The 24458-nt window shown below is 37.7% G+C and overlaps 1 protein-coding gene across 1 annotated transcript in view; it reads left to right on the forward strand.

Moving 5' to 3' along the window:
• The first annotated feature begins 2769 nt into the window (after window positions 1–2769).
• The window catches only part of iqsec3a (IQ motif and Sec7 domain ArfGEF 3a), a 107171-nt gene continuing 85482 nt past the window's right edge, over window positions 2770–24458 (forward strand). The window contains exon 1 of the mRNA XM_053688426.1: window positions 2770–2856. The gene's annotated coding sequence lies outside the window, so the exon portion shown is untranslated. The remainder of the gene's footprint in view (window positions 2857–24458) is intronic.

Raw genomic sequence — 24458 nt, forward strand, 5'->3', positions numbered from 1 at the left:
GGGGGAACAGAGTTTGATGAAGAGCCAGAGGGGGAGCAACATTCTCCACAAAGTTTGGGGGGGACGATTTTGCTCTTGGGGGGGGGGGGGGGGGGGGGGGGGTCGGTGACATTCTCCGCGAGGCCAGTGGGGTGAACGACATTCTGCTTTAAGCAAGAAGGGGGAGTGATACACATAATATAGCAAAGGGAAGAAGCAATGTCCTCAGCGGTGCAGGGAGGCATAACAATGTCCTCAGTGGAGCAGGAAGGCAAAGCGATGTCTAAAGCCGAGCAGGAAGGTGGAACGATGTCTTCAGTCGAGCAAATTTGTGCCAGGAAAGAGTCTTTGCTGTCTAAAAAGAACATTAGAATAATACTACAGTTTGCCAATGAGCATATAGGCAAAGACCAGGCCTTTTGGAATAATGTGCACTGGACAGATTAATCAAAGATAGAGTTGTTTGGCCACAGTAACAGGAGACATGCTTGGCACAGACCAAAGACAGCTTTTTAGGAGAAACACCTCATACCAACTGTGAGGCACGGTGGTGGAAATGTTATGGTTTGGGGTTACTTTACTGCCTCAGGGACTGGACAGCTTCCATTTATTGATTCTTCTATGAATTCAGCATCATATCAAAGAGTGCCTGAAGATAATGTGAGGGCATCTGTCCAAAAGGTGAAGTTGAACTGAAAATGCACCTTTCAACAGAATAATGATCCTAATCACACTAGCAAAGCCACCAAGGAATGGCCCAAAAAGAAGAAATGGAGGGTTGTATATACATCTGTGGGGGCGGGGGTATATTTTAATGACTGAATGAGTAGGGCCATCCTTTGCCTTCAGAGCAACTTTAATCCTTCTTAGTTCTATCATACAAGTCCTTGTTAACATGTTGGACATTCATATTCTTTGAGGAATAAAAGATGTAGAGTCTGTAAATAAACATTGTATTTAAAGGCATCCTTTGGCTTCCTCTAAACACAAATCTATCTGCATGTAGGAAATATGGCAAAGGTTGATTCTTTAGACAATTGTATTTTTTCCTATAGCTCAAGGGTCCAGGTTTTGTGTTTCTTACTTTGTGCATTGGCCTTTGATGCAAAAGGTTTCTGAATGTCAGCCCTGCCATGAATTCTAGCTTTCTGAAACTCACAACATACGACTCATGGAGGTGTTTATTCAATTCTGTGGGTATTTTTGTGACTTCTGTGGCTTTTAACAACTCCATAGTGTACCTCTCTGTCAGTGAGCATCAATGTATGTTTCACATATGCACCAGTGATAATTATTTTTCTTAAAAGAAACAATTTTCAGGTTTCTGTAACTGGTGCACCTAAATCAAGCATCTACTATTTGGTTTATGTTGGATCTTTGTTAGTTATCTCATGTTGTCTTGAAATCTCATATATTATGTGATAAATGTCTTTTATAGCTGATCATTGATATTCAAAGTCAAGGCCTTTTTATATTGTTTTTTTTATTTTGTCCACCCTTGCCTTGGAATAGTTTTTGAATGTAGTTTGAATAAATCGCTGTCTACTTGATTAAAATATGGCTAAAATAATCTCATAAGTAATCTCAAAGTGATGTTAAATCTGTTTACATGTATCTGGGGTGCATTTTCAGTTCCTAGACAATTTCTATCCATATACGATCATTCTACGCAGTACACATGCAATGGACAGGTATAATAGTATATTTCTTTCTTGTTCTTACTAACCTACATGCTCTTGTTGTTTGGCTCATGGCATTATGATGTTTGGCTCATGATATTGTGGCCTACTCTTGTAGTACTTGGAGTTGCCATTATTTCTGCTTTCATACAGAGGCACTTAAGTTTCCAAATGTATTTATCAAGCATTTGCCTCTGCAGGTGAATTTGCTGAGAAGAGTGTTTTCCCAATCCTTGTAATCCCCCTAAACCACATTTTAGCATTGCTCTGCTCCAACATTTATTTTTAAATGAGGTAAAGAGTTGAATCAGGTGTGTTAGAGCAGGTAATAACACTAATATATATATATAGTAGGTATACCATATTCAATTCAATTCAATTTTATTTGTATAGTGCTTTTTACAATGGTCATTGTCTCAAAGCAGCTTTACAGAAACATATAAACACAGGATACAGATTTTAAGTGTGTGGATTAATCCCAATTGAGTGAGCCGTTCTCGACGGTGGCATGGTAAAACTCCCTAAGATGTTAAGAGGAAGAAACCTTTAGAAAAAACAGACTCAGAAGGGAAGCCATCCTCATCTGGGTAACAATGGATAGTGTGAAAGCAAAGGAAAGTTCATTATGGTTTTTATATGAAGTCTGTTTGTTGAACTATTATCAATAACTATAATTGCAAATTATACTTTGCTTTTATGAATTTGTAAAATAAATGCAGGGCTGAAAAGGGAGAAAAAAAATGAAATAGAATATATAAAGGAAACAGGAAATGCACTGTGTGTAATAGCCTGGGCTCGGAGAGAAAACAAATGTGTTTTGACATGCTGTTTACTGTTGGCTCTGAAGTAGCTGTCCCCTATTTCACTGAAATGGCAGGGGGAAAGGGATTGAGTACCCTTCTCTCCCTCCCTCTCTCTCTCTCTCTCAGCAGACATTGCCCATCTGCTTTGCCTGTCCTCATACATTTTTGGAGCCTCGTAGCCACAGTGAAATATTAGTAATTATTAATATAACACATAGCCTTATGCCCGCCTACCCAATAGCTGTAATTTTTTCTTTTATTCACCATAGATCGGGTTCTTACCTCCCCGTTATTACTCTCTCTTGCAGGAACCAGACGGTGCTGCACCAGTTCTGCTGCCCTGCACCAGACGCTCCGGACGCTCCTGAGGCCGACTCTCAGGCCTGCGTTCCCAGGTAAGAGCTGGTACCCACCTCCTCACCAATGCTCACTGGTCTTTTCTGGTATATGGTGGTACCAGGCAACACAACTGCCCTAGTTCTGTCTTGAAGTGGTTGTTAGCCTTTGTTTGGCTTTTTAACATGATTCCTCACTCTGCCTGCCTGCCACCTATCTCCAACATGACATTCATTTGAGACAAATTCACATGTAAAGAAAATTCCAGAAAATGTGAGATCTATGAAAGCAATTAAATTGAAAATATAGGTATGTTTTTTTTTTGTAGTCCAAAAAACAAATTGCCATTAAATCCCTTGGCTGAAGAAATTTTCCCATTCTCCTAGCACATCGATGCCCAACTGACAAAGGACATAACGGTCCAAGAGATCTGCTGTGGATCTTATTTCTTGGCTATCATCCAAGCTACATCATGCTGGCATGGTTTAGGTTATGTTATAAGACTGACAGAATTGATTTTTTAATCCTGGATGACAAACATAAATAATAGTTATTATTAATAAAATAATTATTTGACATAGCATAATTTAGAGATAAAATAGTGATCTTGTCTAAAATCTGGTGCATGTGATTTCTTTAAACGTTTTCATGGATAACCAAAAACAAACAAACAAACAAAAAAACCCAAAGAAAATTACAATGAACATTTACTCATTACAGCTAGTGCATACACACACAGTTTTTTTTTTTTTGTGGCAAACTAATTAGCTCTTCATTTTCACCTTTCCTACAGATGTAGGTTTAGCAAATTGTACAAAGAAGCAGAAAACATCAATAGTAATTAAGCAAAGCACTCTCGATGTATGTTGTTGATCCTAAATGGTTACACAGCCTGCAGTTTGAGTAAATAATGAATCTAAGAGGGAAAAAAGGAGTGCAAGCTAAAACACGCAACAAAGCCAAAGCTTTATTGATGGACTTGCACCCCCCGAGGAGTTGGTCACAATAAGCAGTGGTTTGAACACAGTGGTCGGCAGAGACGCAGGCTCTAAATCACGGTCTAAATGCTGCAGAGGCTCACCGTTATCAAATTACTTGTGGATAGAAAGCCATAGAGGAGTGTAGGTAGAGAGAGAGAGAGAGAGAGAGAGAGAGAGAGAGAGAGAGAGAGAGAGAGAAAGAGAGAGAGAAAGAGACAGATAAAATACCAAAATTCCAATGCCGTTGTCTTGGTCTTGTGTACCGCAGTGGAAATTAATCACTGCTAGTCAAAGTGGGGTGTGGTTGAATAAGCATAATGCTGCAATATTCAAGCTGACACTAAACACCATAGGCAGTTGCAATTGTTTAAAGATTATCGAACTGATGTGGTCACTTACACATTTGAGGTGTAGTATTGTATGAGTGGAAAAGGAGTCAAATAATGGCACCATTTTTTATAGTCTTTGTACTAGATGCATTGAGTACCGCACAGTGTCCCTATGGACTTACTAATATACTGTAGAGTGGTGTCTGAGTAGTTGCAATAGTAGTTGCATATTGCATATAGTTTAAAATACGCACCAAGCAGTTTGAGATAAAAGCTCATGAAATACAGTTCAATAAAACAAAGAGTTTGGTCTAAAACATATCTAAACACTCACAGAAAAGCAATACTATCCTGTACCTTTCGTTGTCACTGGCATGATATCCTCAAAGACCAATTTTTCTACTTTTTTCCACTTGTTTTCCTACCTAGTGTGTATCTATTACATGGTAATATGAATGTACTTTAGTGTACCTTTAAAATGATTTAAGCTTGACTTCTGAGAATAGCAAAGAACCAAAGGAGTAAAACTGGCCATTAGTTACAGCAACACTTCCAACCATGGGCATCTGTCAGTTCATGTATGCGGAAGAGGGCAGATTCCTCCAAGTGTGTTATGCTACCCTGTGTTGCAGCACCAGCAGCAGTTTGAAAATATGCAGCTGGCTGGCTTCACGTGTCTTGTGGGAAGCCAGTTGGTAGCTGTTGTATGATGACAAGGGATGGCTGGTGGGTGGATGACCAAATTGAGGAGAAAATAGGAAAAGAAATGGCTTAATGTAAATAACTGGACATTAAGAAATACCTTTAATTAGCTTTTAGATTAATAATTTAAAAGTACACTACATAAACTTTTCTAAAACATACACATTAAAGGTATAAATGATGTACCCTTGAGGGTACCACCACAGTGACTAAGAAAGTTACAGTTTAATACCATTTTTTCCTGAGAATGATATTCAATATTATGCAATGAATTTGAAAGTGTGCTGATTTCCAGTCAAGGGTGTGACTTGGTCTATCCCTAGTTGAGTACTTGCTTTTTTTTTATTCAGTCACACCCCATGCAGCTGTGATTCACTAGAAAAACAAAAGATATATGAATACAGGCGACATTGTATTACATGGAATCTAATGCTAGGATACTTATTACAACAGTGGCTGTCTGGCGTCTAAAATCAAAAAGAAGAGAACAAACATCAATGTCCGGATTAATGTAATGCCAGAGGAGACATGATTCTTTTGATAGACAACAGTAGTTTTACATGTGAAATGTAGGAATTTTATGGAAAAACCACTTCAAACATAAAGCTTAAGGCAGTCTGTGTTTTGCTCATTCTAAAATGTTTTTTTTTGTTAATTAGCAAAAACAAAAAAAGCTCTTGTCTTCTGTTCTTATTTTGATGTTTGTCAGTAAATTGCTGTTCATCTGTTTCTCACCATATCATATGCTGACTGCTTTCACAAACTTGCCATTTTCATTCTTGTCAACGTTGTCCTCAGAAGTCCTGGTAGAGCTGGGTTTCAATGCTGCTTCTGTAGTTTCCATTATGCAGTGCCGCATTAGATACATCAGTCATCGCTGCTTATTAATCTCTTAGATGTACACCGTGTGACATGAAATTCCCTCAGTAAGCAATCTGTACATGTACAACATCTCGGTGTGGTTCATGGCCAGTTTTAGGGGGTAGGTAGTGATTGTTGTGTTACATCATGCATGCTGGTAGATGTGTAGAGTAGTGACTCCTTGTGTGTATTTCTGTGTAATGCTCACACTTCCCAAAAAACAAGCACTTAATACACTCCAGGAAACAGTCAAACCGTTAACATTGGTTGATTTTTTTTTTTTTTTGGGAAGGGGAAATGAGTGATTAAAAACAACAAATATATATTTTTTGAGATCTTCGGAAATGAAAGCTCGACTTTTTAAGAGCATCGAGTGGTTTAGAAATCAGAAGTATGAAAATAGCCCAAGTAGGTAATGTCTCTGAGAAAGGTGCAGGTCGCCATCTAAACAAGGCTTCATTACCATATAAAAGAACACCTCTGTGTTACTATTTTTATACAATACTGAAGGTGCTACATTTGTGATCTGACTAGTGACCCATTACTATCCACAGCTGTTTTGCTCAGCTGTGGATGATCATGTACTCTTTATTGGTTAAAAGGGATGTCTCAAAACACCTCTTACACGAGGCTCCTCAGTCATGGAACGGGAAGCATTTGTCTTGCAAAATTTGTTGTAATTTCTCATGAAAACTTAATATTATTCTAATAATTTTATACCTTATAGCATGACAGTATAACTTAACCTTGTATGTTTTGCAGCATTTGGTTTTATTATTCCTCATTGTTTTTATATCTTTGATTAAGACTATCTTCACTTTGGTATCCTGGGTAGTGCTAGCTCAGTGGTTAAGACATAGGACTACTGATCAGAAGGTGAGTTCAAATCCCAACACCACCAAGCTGCCATTGCTGGGCCCTTGAGCAAGGCCCTTAACCCTCAACTCCTCAGTTGTATAAATGAGATAAATGTAAGTCGTTCTGGATAAGGGCGTCTGCAAAATATCATAAATGTAAATGTATCTTGTAGCTCTTACTGTCACACAGGACAATCCTGTCTTGTCTTAAAGAAATGCAAACATACTTGCATAGCACTCATATCAGCATTGCCATAGCTGTATGTTTGGATTATACTTTATATAAACAAATCTGTACTGAAATGTAGTGAGCCTGCGGATCTAGTAATTTATTTGATAAGGGATTTGTGTTAAGTTGTCCATCTGTAACCATGCAGTCCCTTCACTGATGTTGCAATCAGTCTGATCATCACTTGATCTCTGTTATTCATCAGCTCCCTCATTCATTGAGGACGTACAGTTCTTCAAATTACAAATTATCTAACTGATACACAGCTGGGGTTCCTTGAACTTCAAATACTGTGTTGTCAATAGAAATTGTGATAATTTTAATTCTTTCTTAACCTTTTATAGGAGTTTTGCCCTATGGAGATTTGATTTTTTTTTATGTCAAAAACTGTTAGTAGATTTGATTAATCAAATCTATAAATATAAAGGCCATATTGGTAGTGATTGGACAAAGCCTGCTTAGTAATGTAAATAAAGTGGATACGTAATAACAACTTTGTATGGATATACATAAAAGACTACAGCAAATGCTATGTCCAAAAGTTTGTGAACACCTGGATATCACACACATATGTACTTTTTGAGCATCCCAGTCGATTTAGTCTTCCTTTGTTGTTATAACAACCTCCACTCTTCTGGAAAAGCTTTCCACTAGATTTTGGAGAGTGCCTGTGGGGATTTGTGCTTATTAAGCCACAAGAGCATCAGTGAGATCAGATACTGATGTTAGTTGAGGAGGTCTGGGGTGCAGTCAGTGTTCCAGTTCATCCCAAAGGTGTTCAGTGGGGTTAGGTCAGGGGTCTGTGCAGGACACTTGAGTTCTTCCACTTCAACCTCGGCAAACCATGTCTTCATGGATGCTTTGTGTACAGTGACAGTGTCATGCTGGAACAAGTTTGGGCCTCTTAGTTCCAGTGAAGGGAAATCTTAATGATACTGTACACAGAGACATCCTATAAAATTGTATGTGTCCAATTTTGGATCCACATATGGTTGTGATGGTCAGGTGTCCACATACTTTTGGCCATAAAGAGTATTATGCATATAACATATAAAATAAATAAAAATAAAAAATACCCAGTACAGTAATGCAGTGGTAGTGCTCTATTTTAAGGGTCCCTTAATTGGCATTATTTAAAGTATTAACATGTGTTAACCATGTACTCAGTCATGAATACACTGGAAGAAACAAAAAACAAAGCAACTAATGCTTAATTTTTTTTTTTTTTTAAATAATAAAGCAAATAATCAACACAAATGATCAGAATAAGCCCACAGTGACCAATATAAACAATTCTGAATTTTGCTGTTGAAAAAGTTTCAATATATACACTCAGAGACCACATTTAAGTAAGTTATCAACATTTAGGAGCATGTTGCATTAAACTTTTTGCTAGTTTATGTGTACATATTTATGCAGGTCGATTTTCTTAACATAAACATCACTAGATATTTGAGTTATTTACTTTGTTAAATCGTTAACATTACTTATATTTTAATAATGCTGAAATTTAGGCTTTGTAAATGTAATACCATAAATAATGCTAGTTATTAACGGGGACCTTAATGTAAAGTGTTACCAATGCAACGGTATCTGATTTTAGTGATGCAGCTGAAGGCAACTATGAAACCGGGAGTGGGATGATTTTATTGAACAGTCTGTACTTAATTTTCCCTTGGGAGGGGTTTTCTGTTAAGAGACAACATAAAGATCGAGATTAGAGCCGTCTTCCTTTTTTTTGCTATGATTTTTAAAAATAATTTAATAACACTATACCCTGATAGCACAATGTTAATGCAAGGTGTAAATGGGACTGTAACAACATTTGGCGGAGGAGGGGAACGATACAGCGATTACTTAAACAGATTTCTCAGTGGCATATTTTTATTTTTAAAATCTCAAGTGCCTTACGCTTCATTTTTAATGAGTCATGGCTAATATTTCATGCTGGGGTACAAATGACATACATTAAGACTTGTTCTTTTACCCATTATTGAGTATAAGTTTTAACTGGGGTTGGTCTATGATATCAGTCATTTTCACTAACACATATCTGTCACAGCTTAGCTGGTAGAAGGTTTTTTTCTGTATACATTTTTTAAAATTAATTAATTAATTATTTATTTACATTGCCTTTAACTTTAGAATAATGTAGCAGAGAATATTCAGAATGGTTCAATATCTGTCTTTAAATCAAGATAAATACATACTTGTTTAGCTTGGCTTTTTCTTAAGACTTAAGACTTAGTTTTGTTAAAATGTTCATGATTTGTAATCATTCTCCTAGATTTAGATTAGACTGGTTCTTTAACTGCTTCATCATAAATACCTTGTTTTGACCTTGTAAGATTTTGTATGGTAAACACTGAGAATTTGAAGTCAAATAGAAAATTTCTGTATAAATAAAGATCATTATATTAAAACTCAGTTTCAGTTCTAGTTGACCAGCATGGACAATTCACCATGGTGCATGACTGTATCTCTGACTACATTCTTCTCAATTGAGCATAATTTCCTTTAACAATTTACACACCACAGCCAGCTTCCACTCCAATCCCACCCGGATAAAAGTAATGAACTGGTTGGTTATATTAAACTTTTTATTCAGCAGTGGGGTATGATGGCAGGATTATATGTAGAGTTATTAGATTTTTAAAATACATTAGATATTAGATATTTTAACACAGTTTTAAGGCCCGTTCACACCGGGACGTTTTTTCAGCTCGTTTAACACCCGTATCAAAATCAATGGGAGTGTATACACCCATGCATTTTACGTGTGCCATCAAATTTTTTCACGTCAAATTTTTTAACGTCGAGGGTTTTTTTTTTTAACGTGCCACATTAAAAACTGGCCAACAAATAAGATTCGCACTTTTGGTCACATGCTTGGAACCACTGAAGTTACATAAAGATACGACATTTTGCTGAAAGAGAAAGTGAATAAAACAGAAAAAGAATCTGACATGATATGATGCTGCTGTCGTTATGTTTTTAATAAATGCCACAATGACTGCAAAAAAGGAAGAGTTGCTGTTCTACTGAAACACCTCTACTAGCATTCACCATTTTGGTAAGAGAGTGAATAAATTACATAACCGATATAAAAAAAGTGCACTGCTCATGAATCCATTTGGCTACACGCATAAATAAGGAATCTTTGAAAGAATTACTGACTGCTACTAATGTGTGTGTGTGTGTGTGTGTGTGTGTGTGTGTGTATATATATATATATATATATATATATATATATATATATATATATATATATAAAATAGCATCATAGCATCATTTCTGTTTCTTTTGTCTCTTTCCTGCAAATATTTCACACCTCTGCTCGACGATAATCCGCTGATTGATTGATAGTTTATTGTATTTATTTGACACCTGCCATATACAGTAGGTGTTCGTGCATATATAGAGACCTTCTTTGTTTGAACGGCTGCAAATACTGGCTGAATTCTGAATCATGCATGAGCATATTCAGCATATGGGGCAGTGGTGGCTTGGTGGTTAAGGCTCTGGGTTATTGATTGGCAGGTCGGGGGTTCAAGCTGCCACTGTTGGACCATTCATACTATTTCTAACATATAAACATATAGCAGAAATAGTTAGAGTTGTATGATAGTTTTCGATTTTAGCCAGTGTTTTGCTTCCTTCTTCTCAGTGGCAAGCGGCTGTCAGAAACGGGAAGATGTGCAGTGTCACAGCTTGTCTACTGGCTTATTTCTGCTTGTCAATAAGTCCTATCCACTGTCATGGAGTGAATTTGCACTTTAATTCAGTGCGTGACCTGCATTTAACATGTGGATGTAAACACAAAAAAATGCATCGCAAAATGGACAGTTTAACGTGCTGAGAAAGACATCCTGTGAACCAGGGTTTATACATTCATAGATGTAGATTTAGGATGTGTGATTTATTATCCAGTAAAGAAAGATTTGAATGTGAATTCAAGCACTAATGTTGGTTGTGCATATTAACAGACTGGAACGGCAACATATGGTGACCAGACGTCCCGTTTTGTGTTGCAATGCGCAGCATTTTATAAAATGAAATAGATGGTAAACATCAGTTGCATCGCTGACGAAGCAATTGCGACAGGGGGCAGTGGCCAAATCTGACATTCATCCCATGGCTATGAAGAAATTATTGAAGCCTGCCATCAAATGGCTGTCAGCTTTCACTCAAACTGGGCACACGTGAGGTCAAGCATAGAAATATTTTTTTTTCACTTACTTTTTTATGCAGTAATGTTTCTCTTTGTTGCACTGTTTGTTTCTTATTCATTTAGATAGTTATCAAAATGGTAGGCCTTTAGGTGTCGGAAATATGTCCCACGTTGTCCCACACAAACGTACTACTTGTCCCACATTTGGTCCGTTTGCATCTGGTCACCCTAAGTGGACATGATTCTGGATTATTTTTTCTGTGTGTGCAGGACTGTTTCTTTAATCCCACTTTATACCTACTCACAATATGTTCTAATGAACTTGGTGGGTTATACACTATTTCCCCATAATATAAAGAAATACAGAATAATTTAAACCACATTGGCCCTGACCAGGTTAAATCTGTTATTGAAGATGAATGAATGAATGCACGCATCATACAAGAAACAGCATTACATCCAACACATTCCCCTGTTAAATAATGTGTACTTCCTTTGCTCCACAAGCTTCTTACCAGACCACCAGTTCCCAGTCATATGTGAGTTGAAACCACCTGCAATTTTCCTTTTGGGTACCGTGAGATCCCCTTCCCAATGCACACCTCATGTCTGTGTTTACGGCCATGGATTATTTCTGCATTATTTGCTTTGGGACACTTTTTCCCCCTCTCTATTTAGGAACCCAAATATACTGTAGATTGCTTCATTTCTCTATTGCAGTTTCTTTTTGCCTTGTATATACAGTATGTCTGTTTTTTCTCTTTGCCTCTCTGTCTCTAACTGTCTCTCTCTTTCTGTATGATACAGATGGGCGAGTTGTTCTGGGGGCTACCATATCATTCACAGAAATCAGTGTGATCCCTGAATGTGTACAATTACACTTATGCCTCTTCATTGTGTTAAGGCTGGAAACAATCCCAGAATCACCCTTTACTTTCCTTTCCTCGTAGTTTTTTTGTGAATGGAATTCAGAAAAAAATTCAGGAATTTCAGGAATTTGATTTTTGACTTCCATGAGCTGTAAGCCGTAATCATCAAGATAAAAAAAAAAGGCTTGAAATATTTCACTTTATGTGTAAAGAATCTAGCCTATATGAAAGTTCCACTTTTTGAATTATATTACAGGAAAAATTAAGCTTTCCATGATATGAAAATGTTTTGAGATGCACCTGTATATAAGTTAGCTAGGTTAGCGATTTCTTTAGTTGTATTATAACATTATTTATATGTTTTACTATACTATCTCCGCTATCGCCAGTGCAATGCTGCTATCGCATCCACAAGAATTACTCCCTAACAAAAAAGGCATACAAATGTAATGTCTTTCGCAATTTCTGTTGTATTTTTTAAAAAACTCCTACCTACATTATTCACATCAATAATTATTCTCAGATTTAATTGTAGATGAGAGAAATTCATGGTGCCTTCTAATGTATAGTTGGTAAAATGAACTTTAACTCCCATTTACAATACTAAAAAGACAAGCCTATAAAGGCCACTGCTTGAAGGTTATACTAGTAGACAAATGTATATACACAGGCACACAGGGTTGGAACCTCTCCCTAAACATACTCTCCTAAAATTCTCATCATTTTCTATCTCTGTCTCTGTCTGTCTTTCTGTCAGTGACTGACTAATACGCTCTCTCTCGGTCTTTCTCTCTCTCTCTCTCTCTCTCTCTCTCGTTCTTTCACTCTTTTAAGAATCATGGTGTGTCACCAATGTCCAGCAAAGTGACCTTGTAGCCCTACTGTGCTGTTGTCATGGGAACATGAAGGCAGAATACACATGAAGGAATAGGCATGCTCACTGCTGGACACCTTTACAATAAAATAGCATTCATGTTTTGTTTTGTGTGGATGAGATGGCAAGAGCTAGAAGCATATCATTTTGGATGAATCACATGATTCGTTAAGGCATCTGCTCACTTTTCTGCCCTTCGTCGGTATAAATAAGGCAGGGTGTCAGTTATTCAGTTGTGGCCTTTTCACAAATGACTTGCTGCTTGGCCAATAGCGCAAGATGTTGCTTATATCATCCAGGAACTGCAGCCAATTAGTCTTGGCCTTTGCACAAGTAAAGTGATTCAAACCAGAAGGATGTGACAGCTGATTTTAACAGCTGAATTTAACACATTTGTTGCACCGAGCCCTTTCGGTTATCTGGCCCAAAGCTTTTAATCATTCTCTCAACGTGTTTTGCATCCAAATGAGTCTTAGTGCATACATTACCAACCATCGCATAACAAAATAAAGAAACTTATTGTCTGGAATTTGATATTTCTAAACACTGGTCAGTTTAAAAATAATTCTAAACACAGAAATATGATAGAGTTAATCAGAATATTGACTGGGTATTCATTTAATTTTTTCAGTGTGCCACAAATGATCTTCCAGCAGGACAATATAATTTTCTGTGATAAACCTGTGTTTTGTTTCCAATTGTTTGATATCAATGAGAGCAAAGAATTTTAGTTAATTATTTTAACAAAAGATCAAAAGGTTAAACAATAAAGACAATTTTTCACAGGCTTCTTTGCTCATATTTACCAAGGGTGCCAATATTAGTGGAGAGCACTGTATATTAATCAAGATTTGATTAACTTTATTTTAACATACTTTTTGCATGACATGGATAGTATTTCAACACTGTAATGTTCCACTAGTTTTTTTGTTTGTTTATTTTTTTGCAACTTCATATTGTCTTATGGAGACATGCCGTATGATCATGCAGGAAGGCATTTGTCAGATGGAGGTCTAATCCCCCGGCTCTGTTGATCACTTGTGCTAGCCAGATTGGACAAAGTAGAAGCTTCTGCATCATTTTGATCAGTTTGCCAAATCTGCATCTGACATGATGAGCTGACACATGGTGACTGTATTCTGAAGATCATTTGGGAAGTCTGACTCTCATGGCAAGCAGAAATATATGTGAAAATATCAAATTACATTGCATCAGCTTCAAAGCTCTGTTTTCCTTTTGTTTACTGAGTTAAACATTCTCTTATTGGTTTTGTAACCATGGATTGACTAAAGGCCTAAGGAAAATGTGATATGTAATAAATATACATTACTGCGAATTTACCCCTGTTGGAAAAAAAATGGTTAGTGTATATTAATCACTGGCGTATATTGGTGTATAATAATGTATATTCACCAGCATGTAGTTCAACCTTCTAACCCTAGTCGGGTAATGCCTTCCAGTGATATGTAATCCAATGATATGCAATGTATGAAAATGACAATGTTTTAATAGCAAAATAGAAAGTAATGTGTAGAGATAAAAATTAATTTAAACCCATTTTGACCTACCATCCACACAACTATATAGCATCACGCTGAAGCATTGTAAAATGGCAAAACTAAATGTTAAGGACATTCATTCACACTTCCAAATGGCACAGTGCTCAATGTAACAGGAATCAATGTTGCAGGACTTACAACAACACATAATTAGCAATCGTAGTCCTGTATTTAATTGTGTATGTTTGGGGAATGGGGTGTGAAGTTGAATAACTAATTGAGTGATAAATGATAAATAAGTAAAGTAGGTTGTCTTTTGGGGGTTTTCCCTTTATAAGATTATGATATGCCATCATTGCTTATGTGAGGTACATTTGTAAAATCCACTGTATCTTTGAGGCTATTCACTGTAGGGAGGTGTAGTCTTCTGGGTTATGCATGTAACCCTGATTCCTGAGAAGGGAACGAGACGTTGAGTGAGCTTCACGCTGTGAGAAGCACCCTTGCGCATGAACAGTATCTGGAGTCTGTGTGAAATCACTCCTATTTATAGGCCTGCCATGGTCAGGTGACAGCATTTCACTCGTCACGTGACTATAAAATGGTGCATGTATACCATGTCATGATGGTATACATCATGGTATACATCATGGTATACATCATTGTATACACCTCTATTATCTGAAGTGAAGACACAATTCATAGGCATGCCCCAGTATGACATAGCTATGCAACATTTTGTTCCCTTGTCAGGGAACAGGGTTATATGCGTAACCCAGACATTCCCTTTGAAAGGGAACTTGACGTTGCGTGAGCTTTATGATGTGGGAATGAGTATACCCACTCCATCATACTGAGGGTATGGCCTGTCACAGAGACTTCATCAATAGGGGCATGGCTGGCCAAAAGGGTGTCCATGTAGACCCTAATTGTAGAAGGAGCCAACCTTGCTGAGAAACATTCTTGTAAGAACTCCGGGACTGTAGCCATTGCATAGTTTACTGGGTCTCACTGATGTTCCTAGCATTTCACATGGTCTCTACAACCTCGGTTGAGAGACTGGAATTTCTGAACTGGTGCCCCTCAGGGGCCAGACACATTTTTCATGGTTCCGGCCGAGGGTGATAAATCAAACCTCTGGCTTAAGACAATAGATCCCTGTGAATGGGAATCTCCCAGGGAGTGCCATCCAGCAGAGATATTGTCTCAAATACGAGCTGGCCAATCTGGTGCTATTAGCAGTAGATGTAGCACAATCATAGCAAACTCTCACTAGAGCCTGTGAGAGCAGAGCCATCGGGGGAAAGGCTTACAGACGTGACATTGGCCATGTGTGTACCATGGCATCCAGCTCTAACCTTTGGTTTTTTTGTGTAGGAGGAGTGAGGGTGAACCACAGTGTGTTGTCTCCTCTGAGGTGAACACGTCCATGTCTGCTCAGTCGAACCTCCACCATATGGACTCACCCACTTGTGGGTGTAAAACCTCCCTTCCTCAGAGAAGATGTACATGTTCTGTGGCCCCACTATCCAAGGTAGATCTACTTCCTGCTATGATGTTGGGCTCTGCCTTGTGCTGACTACTGTGCTGAGCACGTCTCTGAAACAGGGGGGTCGAGCTATGAACTGGACCCGTTACCCTTTTCTATGGAGGACAGAAACCATGGAGACACATTTGGCAGTATCTTCAGTAACTTTCCACATTTTGTTGGAGGGAAAGCATCAGATTTTTGTTGCCCTGTGGCAGCTCACTGACCATAGAAACTGATAACTTGGCACGATATTGGCTAGGGGAGCCGTACAATAATACTGGAGGCTAACTGCCCTAACAACCTCTCATCCCCTGATACCTCCCTCCGTGGCCCCTCAGGACCGCTTCTTTTTGCCTTTTCGGCACTGATTATAATTTTAAATCAGGCCTACTAGCAGGCTGCAACTGTGGCTGCCCGGTCCCCCTGGCTTCTGTGCTTCCCTCCCTGGTAGGCCTGCCCCACTGCCATTGTATGCTGAGACGCACAAGCAATACCCTCTGCCACATAGGTCCCCAACCAATGGCTGAGGTGGACATACACGGCCTGGATGGCAAAGCCGCCCCACCCTGATTTTGCTGCCATTGCTATAGAGAAGTGGCTTGCAAGTGCCTCCTCCACCTTCAGCATATGAAAATAGCTGTATTGTTTGCCCCCCCCAATGGCGGAAGAAGTGTAGAGTTTTTAGGAGCGTTCACACAAACAGTCCAATATACGGTCTTTCAAAGGGAACTCAACGTTGTGAGATTCACACTGTGGGAAATGCCCTCGCGACACACACGCAAAATGCCATGTGACACACGAAATGCCACCTCACCTGATAGGCATGATTTCAATCACAGTCTTCAGATACCGGTCACGCACGAGGGCACTTCCCACAGCCTGAAGCTCACAACATTGAGTTCCTTTCGAAAACAAACATCAAGTGTGCTCTACAACAGTATTTTGAAAAATCTACTATAATTAATGCCTTGCGTTCAGCAAGCCACTGAAAACTGTTGGGTTCACTGTCAAATCAGTTTGCTGAGGTGTTAACACTACTGACTATGATTCTTGAGCCTCCTTTCACTAGGTTTCAGCCCATCCTCTATTAGCATTTTAAGGCTGGCCACCAGCTCTTAGTCACCCACTGTGTTCACCCAAGGTCCTTAACAAGTGCTGTGTCATCGGATGCATTCTGTTAACACACCCAAAACACATACACAGATTAAGCTCTCATATAGCTTCTATGGCTCCTGATTTCATGTTCAAATTCTACACAATGGTAGTGTTATAAGTGGAGTGGATATTTATTTACACATTGAAGGTTAGAGTGAGTGATTAAAGTAAGAGAGAGGTGAATTGGTGAGAGAGTAGGATAATGCTTGGCTTATGATGCTCTTGATTGCTATGAGGTTTACAGAGAGTGGATGAACTGTTGGCTCAGTACCCATCTGCAGACCAGTGAGATATTCATGCTGGGTAGGTGTAGCACAATTACTGCTTTCCAGCTGTGGATACTCAAGCATTGTGCCACATGACTGAGTTGTTGGCTGGTATACTGAACTGGTACTCCAGGGTCAGTGGTACCCATAAGAGAGTCCTGTCATCAAACTGCCTTGTTTTACATACACATAGGGATATAATTTGACAGTGGATGTATTTTATTATATCATGGTCATTTATATTACACTGAAATAAAATTGTGATAAAATATCAGTGGGAGAAATGCAGAAACTTTTCATTTAGTTTTGGCTTGCGGCAACAGATAGACAAATGCAATAGGATTTAATTTCAAGGTGTAAAAATGGCAGCCTAGGGGTTAGCATGTTTGCCTTGCACAGGGTTGGAGGTTCAAATCGCACCTCTGCCCTGCGTGCACGTTCTCCCTGTGCTTCAGAGGGTTCCTCCAGGTACTCTTATTTCCTCCTCAAGCTCAAATACATGTTATAGGCTGATTGGCATTTGCAAAATTGTCCTTAGTGTGTGAATGTGTGTGTGTGATTATGCCCTGCATAGGTTGGCACCCTATCCATGGTGTTCCCCGCCTTGTAGCTTATAGAATACAGTAAGTCAAGTGTGATAGCCTCTCAATCTAACTTTGAGGCTATGATAGTATTAATGTTGTCCTGCCTAATCAAAATCTATGGTCACAAGCCACTGATGATGACCTAATAATACTCATGAAAGGGACAAGCTGAAACTCTATGGGTGAAAGAAACATGGATTAGACTTAGGAAGGCTTCATACAAAGTGTCTTGGAAAACCAAAACACTTAATGGCAAGTAATCTACATGTAGAAGAATGCAATATGTTTGATCTTAGTTCTCCTTTTTTTATCTTTCTCTTTATTACTAAACCAAACCCCCTAAACCAACTCTCTCGATCTCTTTTTTCCAGCATTCTTGGCTCTCAGCTATTCCTGGTCAATTTACTATGGCACCTATTTTCTCAGTAATAACCATCCCACACAGCTAAATTGAGCACAGGACTGGAAACCCTAATATTTTTCTTTTACAGTTCTTAAATTGGGTCCCTTGGTGATGATGCAAAGGGAAGATAATAAAGAGCAGAGTGATGCCATCTCTGATTAGACTCTCTGAGTTTTTATTACCAGCACTCAGCCATGGAGTAGAGCTGAAGAAATGGCCATTCTTGCTGCATTTGTGCTGTGCACTTCTTCCCCTTCTGTCCCTCATTTCTCATCTCTCTAATGGCCTGCCATGAGATTACTCATGGTGGATGAGGGGAGCAGGAGGACACCTAGTTGATGAGTTCTTTCATGGCTGTCTCCTGGGGCTGATGTGCAAGGGTAGATAGAGTGAGAGCTGTTTCTTCTCTCAGTACTTAAGTGACCCAGGTGCATGTTACTCTATTAGGCTTGCTGGATTTCATAGACTATATTTTTAATGTTGTTATGTTCTTTAGTTCAAATGGATTAAAAATGGATTTAAAAAAAAAGTTTAATTTAAAGGGCAATTAAAAATGATCAAGATCCAGGATGAGTGACTTCATCATTGCTGAAATGATAATGTCTCAATGGAGATTGTGTAAGGCACAGTTTTTGGATCAATATGAACAATAATGAATATGTGTAGTGGTCTGGGAAAACCTGTTGGATGCCACTGCAGTTGAATTCTTTTTAACAGCCCCAATTGGAGCCATAAAGGGTTTTCCCAGACCATCACACGTATTTGCTGTGCCTAGAAGATTCACAATGAACTTAGTGGATCTTAAATCCAACACTGACTACAGCAAAGTCTTCTGTCCATAAAGAGGGACCATTGTTCTCCCATTTATCATATAGACAGCTAACTGTTAGCTACTTATAGGACCAGTCACCTACAAGGTTGGCTTCTAACATCTGCTAGACAGCTATACTTATTTTCCAATAAACCTCTATGGATAGCTGGCTAGTTAAAACATTTGTGGAAAGTTTGTGCTCTATGAATTATTAAGAAACCATTTATTTATTTATTTATTTTTTAAAGAATTTACCCTGTTCTGCTCTGATGCAAAATCTGCTCCCTGGTGATGTCATCCTAACGTTTTGCAGAGTGTTTGCATCTTGTGTCTCATACACAAGAGTTTAAATAGATGCATACTTATGTTCCTATTTACAAAGTGATATCACAGACAGAGAGCGGCTCCCTGGGATTTACATGTAATTATTTTTCTTTAACTATATCTGTTAAGAACACATAAAAGGAGCACCTCCCTATACAATATAAATGCTTTATATCCTTTGAAGAAAATAATTAAAAATACTTGAAATCTCCTTTGATTTATTTTACATTAATTATGATCTATTTATTTTGTCTCCCTCTATGCTAGAGGGAGGTATCCAGAGAGTAAACTAAACGTCAGTTGGATGCGCTGATTGTGGCTTTAGCTTGGCCTGACCTGACACATTAATGCAACCATAAATTAATAGTGTAATATTTAGGAGGGTCCTATATTTACCAGATCATGTTCTGACATAATTCAGTTCAGATGAGGCAGGATATTTGAAAAATCAGGCAAACATGGTTAAGATGGGCTAATATCCTAGACCTCAAGAAACAAGCAGACAGGGTCAAAAGACATTTAACCATTTAACCATCCTAGCAAATCTATTACTAGGATATACAGGAATAGTTTGGCAAAGTCCAAGTACAGAAAGATTCTCCTAAGTAATTATCTTTTTATGTGTATATTATGAGTATACAGTATATGATGAGTCTATATTTATATATAAAACGTATATATTATAGATGCACCAATGTATCGGCCCATAAAAGCTACTTTTCACACTATGGGCCATCGGCCGATAGTTTAAAAACATCCGATGTTCAGGGCCGATTATATCCTGTCAACCAAAAGAGGGCGGGAAAACACTTCGATTACGTGCTGAGTGTAAAGATGAAGTCTCTTGTGTGGAATGACGACAAAACTGCAGTTTGTAATCTCTGTAATCTCTGCCCTGCTAAAATTTTACACCGGAAGTGAGCAGCAGTGAAGCGGGAGTTTTGGCGTCGACTCTAATTTTTTTTTGTTTTGCCGAGCTGCTTGCGCTGAAATAAAGCACCAGTACACTGTTGAAAGATTGAAATGAAGATGAATTGACAAAAAAGTATATATTGCACAGAAAAATATATTTGTAGAGTAGTGTATTTCATATCCAGTTAATGTTAATATATAATAAGTTGATATTATATTACCAATTTGACGTTAAGTGATGAAGTAGAAATGCTTTTGTTTGTGGTGAGTGAATGTGAGACTAACAGGAGGGTTTTTAGAATTCAGTCAATGTTAATATGTATAAATAACATTCAATAAGTTAAGAAGTCTTTCTTTAATCTTCAGAATTGAGTTCATGTGTTAATGTTAATGTGAGTTATGTGTTTCCTGTTTGTGAGACCAGTTACTGTGAAACAACTTGTTGAAATGGAGAGAATAAAGTTTTTATTTGCATTTCTTTCAGAATTGTGGAATTAATTATTATTAATTTAAAAGAAGGTATAAAAGGTAGAACTATCGGTATCGGTATCGGCCGATATCACTCTGAATAATCGGTTATCGGTATCGGCTGAGAAATTTAATATCGGTGCATCTCTAATATATATATATATATATATATATATATATATATATATATATATATATATATATATATATATATATATGTGTGTGTGTGTGTGTGTGTGTGTGTGCATGCTTATTATACATTGGATAAATATGTTAAATACATTGGCATTGAGCAATGACACTTTATACAATTTTATTATAATAAAATCCTGAAATGTAATAATGTAAAAAATCATTTTACATTTTGACTGGCAATTTTAGGTAAAAACTAAGATATTTGCAATAGGAATCTTTTAATCTTTTTCAATAATGGAATGGTGTAGTCATTTCCATTGTAGGAATGATGAACCAATTTCATCTACACTATCGGCTAAGATATCAATCCCAGCCAGAAAAGAAATCTCCAGATCCATGAGCTGAGATGATTGAAAGAGGTGGAATTTTGGAGAAATTACATCATCTCAAATATTGACACAATTTAATTCTTTTCGGAGATTACCTCTTCCCCCAGTCATCCATAAAATACAGCCTACACCAGAATTATTGGCACCCTTTACAAAGAATATTTTACTTTTAAACACACCAATATGGGCTTTATAACTTTTTTTTGATCATATGTCTTATATGCAACTTATAGGTTATAATATTTAGGCTATAATACCTATATCTATATGAACACTGTATTCATGCATTTTGTGAAGAAATCATAAATTATATACAGTATATGATAAATATAAAAAATATATAAAATATGTACAGTGCTGTGAAAAAGTATTTGCCTAAGTTTTTTATCTGTTTTTGTGTATATCTCACCCAAAATTGTTTTAATACAAAATTAAAACAAACTCAGATAAAACAAAGACAACCTGAGTAAACACAAAATACAGTTTTAAATGATAATGTTATTTATTGAAGCAAGAGGTTATCTAATACCAACTTGGCCTGTGTGAAAATCTATTTGCCCCCGTATTTACTAATTAAGGGCCTTGCTCAAGGGCACAACAGTGGTGGTTTGGCAGTGCTGGGGTTTGAACTCACCTTTTGATCAGTAGCCCAATGTCTTAACCACTGAGCTAACACTGCCCCTGTAGTTGCTAATTCCGCAATCTATGAAACTGCATTGATAATGGGGTTCAGCTGGACTAGACACAACCAGACCTGATTACTGCAAACCCTGTTCAATCACATCAACACTTAAATAGAACTTTTTCAACAGCATGAAGTTGGTTAAAAGGTCTTACGCAGTAACACACTATGCCAAAGTTGAAAGAAATTCCAGAAATGATGAGGAAGTAGGTGATTGAAATACATCAGTCTGGCAAGGGTTACAAAGCTATTTCAAAGGCTCTGGGACTCCAAAGAACCAGAGTGAGAGTCATTATCTCCAAATGGAAAAACTCGGCACAGCAGTGAACCTTCCCAGAAGTGGCAGACCTTCCAAGATTCCTCCAAGAGCACAGCAACAACTCATCCAAGAAGCAACAAAAGAGCCAATGACATCAAATGACCTACAGGCCTCTCTTGCATCAATAAAGGTCACTGTTCATGACTCCACTATCAGAAAGACACTGGGCAAAAATGGCATCCATGGAAGAGTGGTGAGGTGAAAACCATTGCTAACCCAGAAGAACATTAAGGCTCGTCTGAATTTTGCCAAAAGGCACCTTGAAGATCCTCAAACCTTTTGGGAGAATGTTCTGTGGACTGATGAATCGAAAGTAGAACTGTATATATTATTACTATTATTATTATTATTATTATTATTATTATTATTATTATTATTATTATTATTATTATACCTGAATAACAACAGCACCTCTACCTGTTATTTTTAAGTAATAAAAATTGTAGAAGGATCTTGCAGTACGTTTAAATCATAACCTACTCAAATAGATGCTTGAATTGGATTATGTCTGACTTGTAAATTGCTCTGGATAAAAGCATCTGTAAAATGAATGAAAAAGGTTAGGTGGAATAGAACAAGCTGGCCAGACAGGTGTTCCTGCCTTTCTCACTCTGCCTTCCTGCACATCATAAATGACAAGACATGTCCTACGTAATGCAAGCTGAGAGTGTGGAGAGGACAGACGTCCTTGAAGTAAACTATTCGAGCAAGCTGGCTCATGTTTGTTCTAGGCTCTATGGTGGAGAGAATAGAAACGGAGTGCGAGTGTGAGAAAAGGAGCTGAAGAAGACATATGCATCTTCCCCTGCCTCCAGTCATGTCTCTCACATTACGAAGCACAGTGAAGATCACAAGCTTTGAGAAGCAAAGGCTCAGTAATATAATGAAGCATCTCCGATGCCTCAGCACTTTTGTGAAAGCAGGCAGTTTATTTATAACTTAAATATTGCAGTGAAATATTGTGATGTCGCATGATTTCACATTTTCTGGCAGTGCTTTATCCACACTATGCCAATTCTTTTTTGTTGTGTGTGTGTGTGAGTGTGTGTGTGTGTCAGACACCATCTGTGTTTTACTGCATAAAATGACTGCTCTATCTCACTCAATTATTCTTGCCATAATTTCCCCTGAATATTCTCTCTCCAAATTGATCTCTTTGTATCTCTATTTTACCTTTTCTATTGTTCTGTTTCTATCATTTGCTTTCAGCACCATTCTGTTTTCTCTCTCTTTACAACTCTGTCAACAGCTCACTATCTCTCTCCAAACTGTCTGTTCACTGTATTTGTCTTTGTGTGTGCATGTGATTTGTGTGTCTCATAGTGACAGAGGTTGAGCTGATTGGATTCAGGTTTATTTACATCCAACCAGCAGAATGCCTTGCTTGCCAGGTAGCACACACACACACACACACTGAATGAAATGAAACCTATTGAAACATTGATGATGGGGACATCATCATTGAAACATCTTGATGGAGACCAAATATCCCCACAAGGACAGTGAATTCATTATACTATATAAAACTTCATACTCATACTGTATACTAATAATTCTAAATCTTGCCAATTTTAAAGTGTACCTATAATGGTTTAAAGGTCTCATACAATAGATTTACATGCATTACAGGTCAAAAAACACTTAATGTGCTCATAATTTAAACTGCAGCATTAACTTTTTCCCCTCATTGTCAAAAACTACTCGTTAAAGGTTCCGTTCTAAACGATGCATTCTAAACTCCTCCTTTCAGAGAACATACTCTGCTCTGATAAGTCAGATGTCCCATTCTGTTGTGATTGGTGTAGCGCTGTCAGCGTGTTTAAAAAAGGAAATGCGCACTACCATAACGAGTTTCAGCTCCGTCTGTCGGCGAGCAGCTGACGAAGACCAGAGGCGGTGTTTTTTGTTAGAAACCTAGGTTAGTACAGGAAGTAAGTCTGGAATTACTAACGACTTGTTTCACCTGTTCAGAATCGCTTCCTTCTTTTGGGAGGCAATAACTCTGTTTGTCGTGCGTTTTGATTTTTTAAACTTTGCAGACTTTTTAAACTCACAAATAGTTCTAACACACTCCATGAAAGGTAATATTTGAAGAGCCATAATAGGTGCACTTTAAGATAGTTACTTAGGAGAATCTATTCATCTTAGTTTATTCTCTCTCTGTATTCATCTAAGTCCTGGTAATGGATTAAATATCTTTTGACTGTGATTGTTAAGGTCTAGGATATTTTCCCACATTAACTGTATGTTTGCTTGATTTCTTAAAAAAAAAAAAAACGCTTTTATTTAAAAAATAAATACATAAAAAAGC

The sequence above is a fragment of the Ictalurus punctatus genome, chromosome 19, assembly GCF_001660625.3.
Source record: "Ictalurus punctatus breed USDA103 chromosome 19, Coco_2.0, whole genome shotgun sequence".
Lineage (NCBI taxonomy): Eukaryota > Metazoa > Chordata > Actinopteri > Siluriformes > Ictaluridae > Ictalurus > Ictalurus punctatus.